The sequence below is a fragment of the Mesoplodon mirus genome (genome assembly GCF_964341445.2).
Source record: "Mesoplodon mirus genome assembly, chromosome: 12".
Lineage (NCBI taxonomy): Eukaryota > Metazoa > Chordata > Mammalia > Artiodactyla > Ziphiidae > Mesoplodon > Mesoplodon mirus.
In genome coordinates this window covers 103,844,535-103,861,086 of record NC_138988.1, presented here as the reverse complement: position 1 = coordinate 103,861,086, position 16,552 = coordinate 103,844,535, and the positions used below count along the sequence as shown (strand labels likewise).

The 16,552-nt window shown below is 51.6% G+C and overlaps 1 long non-coding RNA gene across 1 annotated transcript; it reads left to right on the top strand.

Annotated features, from left to right (window-relative positions):
- The first annotated feature begins 14,235 nt into the window (after positions 1 to 14,235).
- Positions 14,236 to 16,274, top strand: LOC309813795. The gene is made up of 3 exons (XR_014295546.1): positions 14,236 to 14,469; positions 14,763 to 14,808; positions 14,893 to 16,274. It is a non-coding gene; the product is annotated as an uncharacterized lncRNA (long non-coding RNA).
- Positions 16,275 to 16,552: the final 278 nt, after the last annotated feature.

The window sequence follows — 16,552 nt, the reverse complement described above, 5'->3', positions numbered from 1 at the left end:
TATCTGAAAAACTGCACTAATTTGTGTCTTAATTAATCCTGTCAACCACCTTTACGGTTCTTGCCTCCCGTCCTGCATGTCCTAACCAGCCTGAGGTTACTCCGGGAGTCTGCATTTGACGGTAAACAGCGATGGCTCTCCTTCTTAAAATGCGAAGTATGCATCATTTTTGTGCTCACCACTTTGGTATGACCTGAAGTGCACTGCGGCGATGGAGCTGCCGCTCTGCAGGGTCCGCTCAGGTGGGACAAGCCTGCCCTTGGCCGAGCGGTGGGCTCCCTCCAATGCTTGGTTGTTCCGGTTCCAGCCGGCACTTGTCACGAACCATCCATCCTAGGTGCGTGTTCGCCAGGAAGCTTTCCAAAGCCCTGTGTGATTCACCCCACTGGCACAGAGCCAAGAGCACTTTCGTGCCAGGAGGCTGCCGCCCCCGTTTGCTTATTGCCAGGGTGGTCTCACTTCTGCACGGCGGGTGAGCATCTGAAACTCATCTGCCGGGGCCCAGGGCTCCGCTGGGTCGTGGTGGAAGGGCCCTGAGAGGCTCAGGCCAGCGTACTCTGCACCTGTGGATCTCCTAGCTGTCATTATTTTCTCTTCTGTTTGTTCTTACCTGAAACCATCAACACAAATGGAACTTTTACCGCAAAATATACCACAACATGCAAGGCAGGGGCACCCAAGGGTCAGCTTGGGCACTGGCTGAGGAGGGTTCCAGAGGCTCTCAGCTGTGACCCCTTAGATGCAGCTTATGGAGAGATCTGGGGGTGCTAGGGGAGGGGCCAGGGAGGCCAGGGCACCAAGGGGGCCCACGGCTAATTACCCGCCAGTTTGGAAGCTTTGCAATGCATAGCAGTCTCTGTGGCCTTCCTGGAACGCGGTGGGGACCTTCAGCATCGATGTTAACCAAGCTTCTGTCCCCTTCACTCCCTGACCGCTTCCCGTCTAAGATGTCTTCCAAGCAGCTGAATTGATCCAGGAGCTCTGCACAGAGATAGAAGGTGCAAATATGAATGAACACGCCCTCACCTGCACGCACTGGTAAGTGGAGGGGCAGCCCTCCCTCACACAGCACGACCTGACGGGGGGCTAAGGTCGTTGGGTCGTGTTTTATAGCTGTTGAGAATGACGCTGCCATGAACACTGGTGCACAAATACCTACTCAAGACCCTGCTTCCACTTCTTTGGGACATATGCCTGAAAGTGGAATTGCTGGATCATACGGGAATTCTTTGCTTTTTTTTTTTTTTTTGCGGTACGCGGGCCTCTCACCGCTGTGGCCTCTCCCGTTGCGGAGCACAGGCTCCGGACGCTCAGGCTCAGTGGCCATGGCTCACGGGCCCAGCTGCTCCGCGGCATGTGGGAGCTTCCCGGACCGGGGCACGAACCCGTGTCCCCTGCATCGGCAGGCGGACTCTCAACCACTGAGCCACCAGGGAAGCCCTTTGCTTATTTTTTAAGGAACCTCCATACTGTTATCCCAAGTGGCTGCACCATTTTGTGTCCCAACCAGCAGTGCACAAGGGTCACAATTTCTCCAAATCCTCACCAACACAAGTTATTTTCTGATTTTTGATTGTGGACATCCTAACAGGTATGAGGTGGTATCTCGTTGTGGCTTTGATTTGCATTTTCCTGGTAACTAGTACAGAGACTTTTAAACTCCGCCCGTTTTATTTATTAATTTACTAGCACACAGAAGAGTTGAAAGAGTAGCTGCAGCACCCAGACTCAATTATTGAGTCCAAGTCGCAGCCCCTATGACACCTGGCCCCTGAACACCTCAGCAGGCGTCGTTCTGAGACTTTGAACCTTGGCCTGTTGGTTCGTTCCAAACAGGGTCCCATGGGTCAGGTTTGAGCATCACTGCCAGGCAGCACTGCTGTTCTTGACCCAGTTGGAGTTTCTGCAAAAGCAGCTTCCAATTTTCTAATAAACTGTAAACTCTCACTGGTGCCTTTTGCCTTTTGGTTCCCAACAGATCTGAGCAGTGCAACTCATGCTATCACGTGCCCCCTCCCCACCCCCAAGAAACTTCCGAAGGACTCCATCTGGCATTCAGCATCTTTACATTTGCTCTTCTTGTAAATATGTTCTGCAGTGAAATGAAGGGTAGGCTTTCTGATCACGTGATCCTTCCCGACTCCCGCAGTCATCCGTCCTTTCTGGATTAGTGACATGTAGGCATTTCCATGTTCTCCTGGAGCTGAACCATGGCAGCCGGATTCTCGCTGAGTGCGGCCGGCCCAGCTCCCAGGGCCCGGCATCCTCCGTGGCCAAGTCTGTGAAAGCCACGCAGGAACCTGCTAGAGATGACGAGAACCAGCAGTGGCAGTTCTGCCTTTTGGTGGAAGGGTCCTCACAGGGCTCATCCTCAGGGTTAGGGGCAAACAAGGCGCATTTCGTTCTCAATAGCTGAGCCAGGGATGCTAAATGTTCTGTCTTTCTCATGGGCGGTGTCCTTTGGGTTTGAGTCATGATTAGGTATGCTCAGATGACCAGGTCTATAGGTCTGCAATTGTGGCTGCACATTAGAATCAACTTGGAGCTTTTAAAGATCCCCATGCCTGGGCTCTATTTCCTATCAAAGAAATCAGAATCTCCGGGCATCGGTGCTTTTTACAGAAACTCCCCAGGTGACACCAGTGAGCAGACATGCTTGAGAATCAGCTTCTAAACTTGAATGAACATGCAAATCACCAGGGCATCCTACTAAAGATGCAAATTCGGAAGAGCAGGTCTGTGATGGGCCTGAGACCCTGCATTTCTGACCTGCTCTCCACTGATGCAATTCTGCTTGTCCACACTTTGAATAGCGAGTCTGAAACAGGGCTTGGCAAAGCGTGGCTCAGAGGCCAGATGCTTTTTAAAAAAATTTTTTTTGGCTGCATCAGGTCCTTGTTGTGGCACATGGGATCTTTGTTGTGGTCCACAGGATTTTTTGTTATGGCGCGTGGGCTTCTCTCTAGCTGTGGCGTGCATGTTTTTTCTCTCTAGTTGTGGTGCGCAGGCTCCAGGGCACGTGGGCTCTGTAGTCTGCAGCACCCGGGCTCTCTCGTTGAGGCTCATGGGCTTAGTTGACCCACCGCATGTGGCATCTTAGTTCCCTGATGAGGGATCGAACCCACGTGTCCCCTGCATCGTAAGGCAGATTCTTTACCACTGGACCACCAGGGAAGTCCCTCAGATGCCTATTTTTGTAAATAGTTTTATTGGGGCACAGCCATGCCCAGCTGGGTACTTATAACAGACCGTATGACCTGAAAGCCTAAAATATTTACTATCTGGCTCTCTACAGAAAAAGCATGCCAAACCCTGGTTTAAAGCATGTTAATTAATGCTGGTATATCTCTTATGAACTCAATGACCCAGGCTGTAGGTCATGATCATTATAAGATGATGGTGACTCAGAGGGTCTCCCTCCCTCAGAGGGGCAAGGTACATTTTTAAGTCACAGTAATTATTAGATCGTCTGACCTCCTTTTGAAGCTTTCAGATTTGGTTTACAATTGTGGAAGTGAAAATTGTTTTTTGTGCAGAGAATGTACTAAAAAAAAAAGAGAGAGGAAGGATAATTTATACTCCTCTGAAAGTTCTTTGGCTAATGTCTTAGCTGTGCAGTCTATTGTCCATAAAATTCTAATGAATTATTGTCACTTAAAAGTTTTCTACCATTTAAAAATTATACAAGTAATATATGTTGGTTGAGAAAATATGAACATATGGTACTTACAATCTGAACATCCAGAAAAGCCACTAAAGTGTTTGAATATACTCTTCAGGCCATTTCTGTACATACATATACCACATGCCACAGTGTAAACAGTCTCTGTTTTCTCATCTCTAAAGTGTGGAGAATAATAATACTTCTCCAAGGGGTTGTTGATAGGATTGAATGAGATCATGTGTGTGAAGTGCTGAGCTCTCGTTAATAGCTCAGTATACGTTAAGTTTAGAAACGGGGTTCTATTGTTTTATAAACGACCCCCAGGGTTGTGGGGCCAGTCATAAAATCGGTACATGCCACTTTCATCATTCTCTTCTGGAGAGAACCTGGTCGCAAGACCACACACCTTCCTCCAAGGGATGCTGGAACATGCAGTGCAGCTGGGCAGGCACCCAGATTGAAACCAGGACCTCGGGGTCTGGGTGAGGGATTTAGGTGGAAAGCTAATCTCTACCACAATAGGCTTTACCTCATTTTTCTATGAGAGTGTTCATCTTTTGCTATTTGATGCATGTGAGTTCTTTATAAGTTAATGATAGTAATTTTATGACACACATATATTGCAAAATTTTTCTTTGGTACCCTTTTTCACTTTTAATTGTGTTTATGGGGTTTTCTATTTAAAAAATTAATTTAGTAATATATGCACATATGGACATTGTAGAAAAATTTGAAAGTAACCAAAAGAATGAATTGAAAATTAAAAATTGCTCAGAATTCCACAACTATAGATAACAACTCTGTTAACACCTTGATTTAGTTGATGTGTGTGTGTATTTGTGTGTGTATATGTGTATGTGTGTTTCTTCACACACAATTAGATTTATGCTTTATATTCTATATATAGTTTTAAATCCTGCTTTTTTGCTTAAAATTCTACCGTGAGAATTCTCCCATCCCACTGGAATTTAAGAGATAACTTTTTTTTTAACATCTTTACTGGAGTATAATTGCTTTCCAATGGTGTGTTAGTTGCTGCCGTATAACAAAGTGAATCAGCTATACGTATACATATATCCCCATATCTCCTCCCTCTTGCATCTCTCTCCCACCCTCCCTATCCCACCCCTCTAGGTGGTCACAGAGCACGGAGCTGATCTCCCTGTGCTATGCGGCTGCTTCCCACTAGCTATCCATTTTACATTTGGTAGTGTATATAAGCCCATGCCACTCTCTCACTTTGTCCCAGCTTACCTTTCCCCCTCCCCGTGTCCTCAAGTCCATTCTCTAGTAGGTCTGTGTCTTTGTTCCCGTCTTACCCCTAGGTTCTTCATGACCTTTTTTTTTTTTCTTAGATTCCATATATATGTGTTAGCATACGGTATTTGTTTTTCTCTTTCTCACTTACTTCACTCTGTGTGACAGACTCTAGGTCCATCCACCTCACTACAAATAACTCAGTTTCGTTTCCTGGCTCTCAAGGGCTGTGGAAGGGACTGCAGCACCTCCCTGGCTCCTGGGCAGATCACAGGGTGTCTATAGCCCCAAAGCTGCTTTGTTTGGGAGGTATTTTGGCTCTGTGATCCTCTAATAGTTTCTCAAAAGCACAATGCCTTGGAGGAGATTGCTGATGGGGCTGGTGGATAATTTACCCAAATCTCATTCTGACACAAGGTTTCCTTCTGGTGGTGGCTGCACCTGCCCAGCACAGGACACATGGCTTCGGGCTGCCCCAGGGGCGCGACCACACCCAGCATGGAGTTGTGTTTGGGCAGAGAGAAGCTGTGTGACCCCTGGCAACTCCTCCTAAGAACAAACACTTAGAGCAAAGCTTTTTTGCTGTGACTTAGAGGAACAAGGTGAGGAATTTCTTCCAAGAATGATTAACCCTAAAGATAAGCAAAACACGCCTGAGCCAACAATGAGTTTAATGATAGACATTCTTCCTGGCAGCTAGCAGATCTCATCATTCTCCTGTGTCTGAGATGCTCTTGTTTAAACAAAAAACAAAACGCCTCTTGTCTAAGGCTTGGTCAAACTTAACACCAGAGGAATGCGTTTTAAAAGGCTTATAATTAGAGGTGCTGGATGCCATGTTGCTGAAACAACTGTTCACAAAACAATATACATGTAATTGTGTTGTTAGAAGGGGAATAGATTTCTAATTTTTAATAAATCTAAAAAGAGCTCCAAGTCTTTTCAGTTACTGAAACTGAAATAATATTTAACAGCTCGGTAACAGACCGACATCCTTGGCCTGTATGCTCGGGCTGGGGCACTCAGCACTCTTCCTACAAACTTTTATTGCATGTCTCTTAGGTACCAGACACCCTGTAAGAGCCTGGAGATATAAAGACAAAAAACACACAGGCCACTGACGTCGGAATGAAGTGGCTGGAGAATGCTTTCCGGGGCTTGGCAAACTACAGCCTGAGGGCCACACGCAGCCCGCAGCCTGGGGTTTATTGGACCAGGGCCACCTCCATTCACAGACACGCTGTCTATGGCCATTTCTACTGCGACAGAGTTAAAAAGCTGGGACAGAAACTGTACACCCACAAAGCCTAAATGTCTGTTATCTGGCTCTTTACAGAAAAAGTTTGCCAGTCCCTGGCCTCGGAGGAGAGAATGCAGACCTAGACGATGGCACTCATATCAGGATAAAGACAAGGACACAGAGCCTGGTGAAGTTGAGGGGGTGGGATTTGCAGGGCAGAATGGGGACAGAGAAAGGGAGAAAGACAGGGGATAAGACCCAAGATAATCTCTCCGGAGAGGGAGGGAGGGACATCTTTCCCACCCCAAACACCTTATGTACACACCAGGCCTAGCATTTCCTGGACCTAATAGGCAAACTATATGTTTTTCCAAAACAACCCTGTATGAATGTGAGTGGCCTTTTGTCCTGGAGAGCCTGGGACAATGTGTCTACATGAACACCTCTTTTTTGAGTTACTAGTTTATTGGAATATTAACTACTTTATCTAATTCTGCCATAGGACTCAAACGGGGGCCAGCCACTTATAGAAAATATAGCAATATTGAACTTGGCAAGGTGGAATCTATGAAAGTGTTTTTCTTAATCTTTATCATGACTGAACTAACCCAGAATAAAGCCCTATCAGACAATGTAATCTTTAACAGATAATAATTTCACAAAGTAGCCGCTTGACGGTAGATCTTTGCTTGATTTTTTAAATTTTAATTAGAGAATTAAGGACAGGTTCTGGGCCGGTATATAAGTGTGCTATGGGGGAAAGATGACCTTGAGGAACTGTTCACTCAACCTCCTCCTTGACCCCCATGGTTCAATGAAAATATGCAGAGATCCTAAATCTTACAAACTTCATGAATCCTGTTACATTAAGTCCATCCCTGCAAAATAACCTTATTAATGACTATTCAACTCAGCAGACATTATTGGGGCCCCCTGAGTGTAAGGCATGGCACTGTGCTGCTCTCAGGGGACCAGAAAGATCAGAAAGACCAGGTGTTTTCCCTCAAAGAGCTCTCAGACCAGAGTGAAAGCACAGAGGTTCCCTGTGGGTCCAGATGTATCTGATGTGATCTATTCTTTTTTTCTTTTTTTTAACCGAAGTATAGTTGATTTACAATGTTGTGTTAATTTCTGCTGTACAGCAAAGTGACTCAGTTATACATACATATATTCTTTTTCATATTCTTCTCCATGATGGTTTATCACAGGATATTGATACAGCTCCCTGTGCTCTACAGTAGGACCTTGTTGTTTAGCCGTCCTGTATAGACTAGTTTGCATTTGCTCATCCCAAACTCCCCCTCCAGCCCTCCCCCACCGCCCCCCTGGCAACCACCCGTCTGTTCTCTACGTCTGTGAGTCTGTTTCAGATGCGATCTGCTCTTAATAGAAGCAGAACCGTCCTGTTCCTGGTGGCCACTGTTCCCTCTTCCATCACTTTCCCGGTTCTTCTACCAATACCATGGGCCTCCTGCTCCCGCCCACCCTGTCAGTGGTTTGAATGGACGCGGACACCCCCGACCTGCCCTGGCCCCATCCGGATGCCTCCTGCCCCCAGCCCCAGTGAGGATCCCAGGGTTCCTCCCCGGGACTTGCTGAGCTGCTGCTGAGAGGACAAAGCCCTTCCTTCCTGGGAGTGAGGCTGTGGCCTTGGGTCGGAACACGGCCGCCGTGGGGTCTCCCGTGGACGGGGCCTGGGACGCAGGCTGATGACACTCAGAGAGAGGCCAGGAGAGCTTCGACCTCGGCCCAGGCTCTGCTTCCTGGCCCCTCTGTTCTTCCCGCAGTTTGGCTTCAAGATCGGTAAATTGCCTTCTTTTGCATAAGTCAGTCGGGGTTGGGTTTCCGGGCCTAGCAGGACAATTCAGACTGATAAAAATGTGGCCAAGGAAGCAGGGGAGAGAGGGGGCTGGTTCTCACTGGGGCGTCAGGGAGGCCTTCCCGGTCGGGCGTCCAGCTGAGGCTGAAGATGTAGCAGGGTGTCTCCAGGCAGAGGTGGGGGCCAGGCCAGGCAGCAGCCTGGCACGTGCAGAGGTACGGCCGGCTGGGGCTGGCCCGGGGGGAGGCCCAGGTCTGATGTGATGGGAGGTGTGGGGAGGGCCGGAGAGGACCAGGGAGAGAGAAACACTCGAAGGCAGGGTGAGGCCAGAGCATCTGTGATGAGCTTGGAATGCTTGTAGGAGAGGTGTTCCTAAAACCTGGGTCAGGAGTGCCATCCTTTTAGCCTGCCCTTGAGTAGAAGTTACTCCCGAGCAAGTGGCAATCTGTAGGGCAGTGGGGGGCTGCGCGTGGCTGGACTCTGGCTCTCATTGCGACGGCTCACGTCCCCTCTGTGATTAGGGCTTGCTTTCCTCTGCCGATGACCAGTGTCAGCCACGAACTCTCAGGAAGGAATAAGCCATCTGACACACATTCTACTCTGAAAATACAGTATTTTGGTTGGTTTTTTTTTTTTTTTTTTTTTTTTTTTTTTGCTGTACGCGGGCCTCTCACTGCTGTGGCCTCTCCCGTTGCGGAGCACAGGCTCCGGACACACAGGCTCCGCGGCCATGGCTCGCGGGCCCAGCCGCTCCGCGGCATGTGGGATCTTCCGGGATCGGGGCACGAACCCGTGTCCCCTGCATCGGCAGGCGGACTCTCAACCACTGCGCCACCAGGGAAGCCCTTGGTTGGGTTTTAATTTGCCTGTAGCTTCTGCTAAAGATTGAAACATACATGTTATGGGTCTGGCCCTTGGAATATAGAAGCTAAGCTTGAAAAGAGCAGTTGTGTGTGCGGTTCACAAATAAACAGATGTTCATAGCTAAATGTGAAAACCCCTCAGGTTTCTTGCAGGAGCTCATTAATCCTCTCTGTCTTTGTTGACAGGAGACCTTAGGTTACAAGCAGCGCATAATTCTCAAAGGCAGTTTCCAAAAGTCTCGGAGTCTGACAGATTGCTGCAACAAAAAATAAAAACTGGGAGCAAACCCAGGACCTCTTTGGACTATTTCTGCAGCTTGCTGAGAGCCTGGAATCATTTCCAAGTGAAGATTTTTGAAATGGGGCAGGGTCTGTGGTTAAATGCACTTGGGAAAGGCTGGCTACGCCATCCTTCTGTTGGGGATGCACCAAGCTCACGGTTTCCTGAAGGTTCTGAGAAGTCCCGCAGCAGAGCAACAAGAGTCATTAGGGGGGCCTGGGGCGGCTTGGGACCCACTTCCACATGGCATAGCCACACAGGACATGGGTTGAGTTGTCGGTTTTCTTAAAGGGTCCAAAACAAAGCTTGGAGAGGCCACAGCTGGAGAAGAGAATTCGAAAGGGTCCGTGGCCACCTCTGCCGAGAAGCACGTTGTGAGCCAGCCTGTCCTGCGACGTGCCGGGCAGAGACCGTCCCCAGACTCAGACACCTGGCCTTCTGACCCGTCACTAACATGCCACCAGAAGGCCTGAGGACACTGCGGCCCACTGTCCCCCCTGAGGACACGAGCGGGAGTGAGCACGGCACACGCGGGGCAGCGAGGAGGCCGGAATGACCAGAGCAGAGACGGCAACGCTCTCACACATCAGACCGGCAGAGGGTGATGTGTGTAGATGGGAAGGTATTGCCATCAAGTAAGACAGCTCCTGGCTTTAGAAGCCCAATGTCTAATGGATTGGAAATACCAGGATCGATTAAACCAGAGCACAGTTAACTGTATTACAGAGAAGAATACGGCTGTCTCTGGGGTGTGGGGTGGAACATAAAATACCATAAGGATTCAAAACAGAGGAATCGTAACTTGTGGGAGCAGAAGTATCATGAAAGTCTCCCCGGGGAGGAAGTCGTGTTAAGGAGGACCTCAAACAATGAGTGGAATTTCCTACGTGGTGTCCAGTACCGTTATCACTTAAGAGAGATGCCAACCTCAAGGCGTGGAAAACCCACGTGACGGCAGCTGAAGTGTTAAAGACGGTTCGTCATCTCACGTGAAGTACGGAGGCCAATGGATGAACCTCAAGAAACTGCTGAGAGAACCAAAGCCGCATGCAAAAGATGACGTTCCGTGTAATCCCATGTAGGTGACATTCTAGAAAAGGCAAAACTATGGCAACAGAAGACAGAGCGGCGGTTTCCAGGAGCTGGGACAGGGCTTGACTACAAAGGAGCCAGAGGGCGCTTGGGAAAATCGGGAGACATCTCTGGTTGTCATGACTGCGGGTGGTGCTCCGGGCACCCAGTGGGCAGAGGCCAGGGATGCTCCTAGACATCCCACAGCAGGACAATTCAGACTGATAAAAATGTGGCCAAGGAAGCAGGGGAGAGTCTTCATGTCTCAGGCACAGGATAGCACCCGCGAGAGAGGTGTGTCGTCTGGTCTAAAACAAACATCCCACATGGTGAGGCTTCAGCCTAGGTTTTCAGGGACCCAGTGGTACCCACGGCACCTCCCGCAGACTTCCATCCTGCCGTGCCCCCACATCAGACACCTGGATCTTTACCACCATAGTGGATGGGGCTCGAGGCAAGTTCGTTTGGCTTCGGTGGGGGGGTGAAAGCTGGGTGTCACAGGAAGTGAGAGACATCTGTTCTAAGTCATGACAGTCGATCACTCACCTCTACGGATGAACACCTGCCACAAACAAAAACTAACAGTGCTGGGAGCCGACGCAGAGAAAAGGTACAACAGCAAGTTGTGTGATTCTGGAAATGCCACGTCACCTGGAGTGATGCCAGGTTCCGTGAAACTGGGGATGACCTGACCCAGTGGATGCTTCATACATAGCCGCGGGCGAAAGAAGTAGCGTTGCAGGAGGAGCTTTGAGAAGGAGCCTCACCTCAGAGGCCTCGCCCGTTAGTACTCAAAACCCTTCGAAACGACGCCAACCGCATTTCCGGAACGTCGTGGAAATAGTGTTTATGAGTGTGAATTGCTATGTGTGCAGACGGTAGCGTAGAAGTGCGTGCATGAGTGAAAGAATACAAAGTATTAGGACATATAAATCTACACAGATGAGGACGGGAGGCTGAGCTCTGTAACCCACATGAGACAGCGGAGCTTCACTGAAACGTTCGGCCGGGGCTGAGGGCGGAGATGGGGTCGGAGGAGGACCACCTGGGAGGCAGGACCAGGTGCAGGAGCCCGAGCTGGACCCCCGCACTGGGGCCTGATGACGTGCTCCTGACCCCCCTCCCAGCCCCCCTTCCAGCCCCCGTGGGGCGCAGCCCTGCCCCCCGGCCCCTCGGGCCCTGCTCCTGAGACGCCTCGCCCCCCGGGAAGCCAGGGCCCCCCATTCCCATCCCCACTCGAGTCCTTGGTGCTCTGTGACTCAGAGGCCCTGGAAGGGATGCTCAGGGGGGCAGGGGCTCAGGAACCCGGAAGCCTGGCCTCTGTAACAGCCACTTGGTGGCCTTGGGCAGAGGCGTTTGCCACAAAGTGCAACCCGCAGAGATGAAGACTCTTCCATGGATGGGTCGGGGACATCTTAGTCGAGGGTCTTGTAAGGCAGGACGGGGCTCCTGGGCCACCTCGGGGGACAGTCCCCTTCCAGGTGCCCCAGTGGCTCCCAGACTCACACCTGTGCTCAGAGCCCGTCCTGCCACCAGCTCTCCCCCACAGCCCTGCACCCTTCTGTCATAGAGCATCCTGTCCTCGACCTCGCTAGTTCCAGGCCCAGCGCCGGGGACGCAGCCGACCCCTGGCCCCTGGCAGAGCAGCTGCCTCCATCGCATCCCCTCAGCTGTGGTTCCTGCCCAGCACCACCGTGGGACCCTAAGTGGGAGTGCAGCCCCCAGCCCTCACCTCTGAGGGCTCCACTCCGGGCCCTGAGTCCCCCCAGGAGTATATATATACATACACATAGGTATATGTATACCCACATAAGGTATATATACACCTATACCTAGTTATGTGCCAGTCACTGTCCCAAATACTTTACAGCTAGAAACCCGTGGACTCCTCCCAGCAACCCTCTGAGACAGGACCCCTGGCTTCGCAGATGGGCAGACGCGCACCAACGCCCTACGGGACACAGCCAGCGAGGCCCACGTGGATTAAATGCATTTGTGTGGATTTGTTTGAAAAGTGAATCCTCCACTGATGGTACTGTTTCCACAGAAAAATGCTTTCCCAATTCCAAACTATTCCTCACAAACTTTTAAACATAGTCCACCAAGACATGTGGACATTTTAGCAGCGGTGTTTCAGGGTCCCTGGGACCCGGTGGGGAGGACCCTTCCTCCTGCCCCTCAGTCCGCAGCTCACAGGCGCCCCTCCCTCCCCGCCCCCATGACGGGACACTTTTCACAAGGAAGAAAAACATGAATTTTTCTTCTCGTTCAGATACATTTTTGTGAGAGCAGAACTTCCTTCATGGAAGAAATCACCACAGAGATTACCCCTAAAGTTTGCCAAAATGACGATGTACAGCAGGGTGACTATAGCTAATAAATAATACAGCACATTTGAAAGTTTCTCATCCCAAGAAAAAAATGTGTGACTAAGAATGTTAACTAGACTTATCGTGGTGAGCATTTCGCAATACATACAAATACCAAATACATACAGATGTCGAACAAAAGAGAAATATATCTTTACATGGACAAACATAAAAATAATAGCATTGAAATCATGCTAGATAAAGCTATTTTCCTGCAACTTGAATTTTCATCTCACAAGATGTGCTGGAGATGGTTCCAAGTCTCTGTCATCTATAATCTACACTGTTGTTTTTAACAGTTCCATAAAAAAAAAAAAGAAAAGAAAAAAGAATTCCTCAAATTGTTTACAATAATAAGAAAGTCTGGAAACAGCAGCACCTCTGATGGATGTATTAGTGAAAGAAAAACGTTTCCAGAGGGCAGCCACGTGGAAGCCAGGCGGGCGAGAGACAGGTGGAGCAAAGCTGACTGCAAACGTGTCACAGCAGGAGGGGTGGCTGGAGGTCAGAGTCTAGGGCAGGGAGTGGGCCGGGGATGGCCTCCTTGGCCTAACTGCCTCCACAGGCCCTTAGAGCTGCCCCTGACATCCCCTGCAGGTCTGAGCCTGAGGTCTGACCTCGGGCTGGGGGGCTGCAGGAGCCATAGGTCAGGAGCTCAGTGACTCAGGACAGGGCCCCTGAGGCTGGGCCCTTTCAGAACCTGGGCCCCGATGTGCGTAGCTGAGTCCTGCCCGGTTCTTACACCGGTTCTATTGACTGAGCGCTGACGACGTTTGACCCCCTCTGCGGCCCCAGGGTGGAAAGTGTTCCCCTCTGCTTGTCCGGCCCTCCCGAGCAGCCTTCCCGGGACGGGCTTCGCCAGGGCCAGGCTTTCCCGGGTGCCTCCAGCCACCTGCTGCCTCTGCTTGTCCCCGGCCCTGGCTCTCTCTTATGGCCTGTGGGGCTGCCTGTTCTCCTGAATTCTCACCACCTGCCTCCTTGGGTCAGCCACCCTCCACGGGGACCGGACTCATCACACCCTCCCAGTGGCCCCAGGCCAGGGCTGTCCGCACTGCAGCCTCTGTCGCAGGCCACACCGTCAGCACCAAGGGGGCTGGTCCTCAACTTGGCTCCGCCTGGGTTCCCCGCAGGCCAGTTCGGGACCTGAGGATGTGGCAGGAGCCTAAGGGGACCGTGAGGCAGTGACGTCTGCCACGCCGGGTGCCCGGCCCTCCCTGGTGGCATGGGCGCTCGGCCGGGCAGGCTCCTTTGAGCTTGGGCTGGAGCTGGCAGGTGAGCGGAAGCCCTCTGCCCAGCCTCCCTCGACCGTCCAGCGCATCCGCCCACCAAGGAGGTCTGCTCTGCCCAGGCCCCCGGCCACGCCCACCCGCCAGGCTGAGTCCCTGCCTGGGGCGTGACTTCTGCTGAACCAGCTCTGTCCCTCGGGGCACTTCGGTTTCTTTATCTTCAAAATAAAGATACCAGCGATAAGGGGGATTAAGTGTTCATATTTGTTCATCGCTGGAGTAATATCCGTACAAAGTCAGCCACGTGACAAACCCAACGCCCCCCCCCCACCCCCGCCAGGGAAAAGTGCCAGACCTGCCTCGTGAGACCACTTGTCTCAGCACAGCTTGGCTCTCGAGACTGTGTCCTGCTGGTCACACACCCTCTTGGGGCCAGAAGAGCGTGAACAGTAAGGCCTTCTTTCACCTGGTCCCCGTGCCTTACCGGCCCTCAGCCCGCCCCCCGCCCCTTCGCCCACTGCGGCGGGCGGTGTGCGAGGGGCCTCCGGGACCGGGGGGACAGCCGGCACATCAATGCATTTCCGAAATACTTCCCCGCCGAGCCCGGATGCACAGTGAGGTTCTCCACGAGCAGCTTTGGGTCGTTGCACACAGAGGCCCTGCGCTTTCCTTCCTCGCTGGTGAGTACCTCCCGTCAGACACACCTGCCGAGGGCGCGCTGCCGAAGGCTCCACACACCCTCCTTCCTCTCCCTTAACTGGGACGGCTTAGGCAGAAACCAATTTCTCAAGGCCTGAAGGACAGACAGGAGCACAAAGGGGACCCGGAGGGCCCTGCAGGGCTGGCGAGGGACGGAGAGGCTCCTGTGGCCCGGAGCGGGGGTAGGGTGTAGACAGGAGCATCCGCGCAGAGTCCAGGGCCGGCAAAGGCTGCCCTGCCCTCCCCACGCCTCAATTTGTGCCCTTACTTTCAGAACCATTTGCAACGTGGCATCGCTGAGGAACGGTCCAGAATTCAAGGTGACTACGAAGCAGGCAGCCGTGTGGCGGGGCCCCGGCGGGTGGGACACAGACCGGGACTAAGACCGGCTCCACCCTCCCCAGGGTTTGACCTCAGTCCAGTGACTGAGCTCCTGGGACCCACCACACCCCCATCTGTAAGATGGAGGAAGGGTTTGCAGACGTCTGCTCAGCCGCTGTGACAAGCACCGCGACCCGGGGGCTTCAACAGCAGAAATGGATCTTCTCACAGTCCTGGAGGCTGGAAGTATGAGCTCAGGGGGCCAGCCAAGCCGGGTTCCCGTGCAAGCTCTGTTCTCAGCTTGCAGACAGCTGCCTTCCCTGTGTGTCCCCACGTGGCCTTTCTTCTGGGTGCCCTTGTGTGGGGAGGGAGGGAGAGAGAGAGAGGGAGAGAAAGAAATAGAGAGAGAGAGAGAGAGAGAGCACTTTGCCCATCCTGAGGGCCCACCCTCATGACCTCAAGTAACCCTCATTACCTCCCAAAGGCCCCATCTCCGAACACCATGGGGGGTTAGGGCTTCAACACAGGAATCTGGGGAGGATATAAACATTCAGTCTATAACAGATGTCTACCTTCCAGGGCTGGTGTGAGGGTTGAAGAGAAAATCCCTGGACTATATCAGGCACTCAAATGCTACCCCTTAGATAGATTACAGATAGATAGCTAGTAGATATAATAGACAGATATTGATAGACAAATGGATGGATGGATGGAAGGTAGGTAGAAACTGCAGTGCAGAGAAGAGGGCGGGGGATGAACAAAAGAAAATGGGAGACAGACACAGAGAGAGAAAGAGAGGGGAGGGACAGAGGTGATTTTCCAGCCTGTCTTCCCCTCCAGCTCTGACCTTGGGAACTTGCCCAAGCACCCAGCTCTGAGCACCTCGTGCTGGGCCCAGCCTCCCGGATCCCAGCACGCAGGCAGCGAGGCTCTGCTCAAACACAAACCAACAAGGAGCCACCCAGTGTCTGCTGTGCTCCTCCTGGTGGGATGAGACTGCAGGGGGCCTTGGGCGGGGTGAGTGCGCTTTGCACGTGGGAATGATGGAAATAATTGTGGCCAAGGGATAAGATGGAGTGGGTTAAAAATAGCTGCAAAGTCTCTGCAGTTGCCCCCATCAAGAGATGTAGCTTCTTTCCCCATTCCGGGAATCTGGTCTGGCCTTGCAACCTGCTTTAACTGATAGAATGTGCTGGTAGTGACGTGCAAATTCTGAGCAAGGCCAGCAGAGATCTTTCAGCGTCCACGTCCTGCTCTCCTACGGCTGCCGCCACTGTGTAACAAGCCCAGGCTCACCTGGCCATGTGCAGGAGAACCAAGGCCCCCAGGCAACAGTGCGGCTCACAGCCCACTGTGTCTGTCTCAGACCATCCCTGGCTCATTGATGCACCAGGTGGCCACAGCTGCGAGAGTGACCCCAGGCGAGGTCGGCAGGGGAACCTCCCAGCTGCCTCAGCCCAAATTGCTGAACCAAATAAACAGTTGAATTTGAACAAATAAACAGTTATTTATTTGAGCAGCAGTTGTTATTTGAGCAAATAGTTGCTGTTTTAAGCTACTAAGTTACGGGATGCTTTGTTTCATGATAAAGGTCATTAAGACACAAGAAAATAACCCGTTATCATCGCAGTGGTGATCTATTTTCCAAAACCGCACTGAACCACGACGCAGCTGTCAGCGGGGACGGTTTCACTGATGCCCGCTCCTGCGCCATGGCTGCCAGAGCCCCAGGGCTCCTCAAAG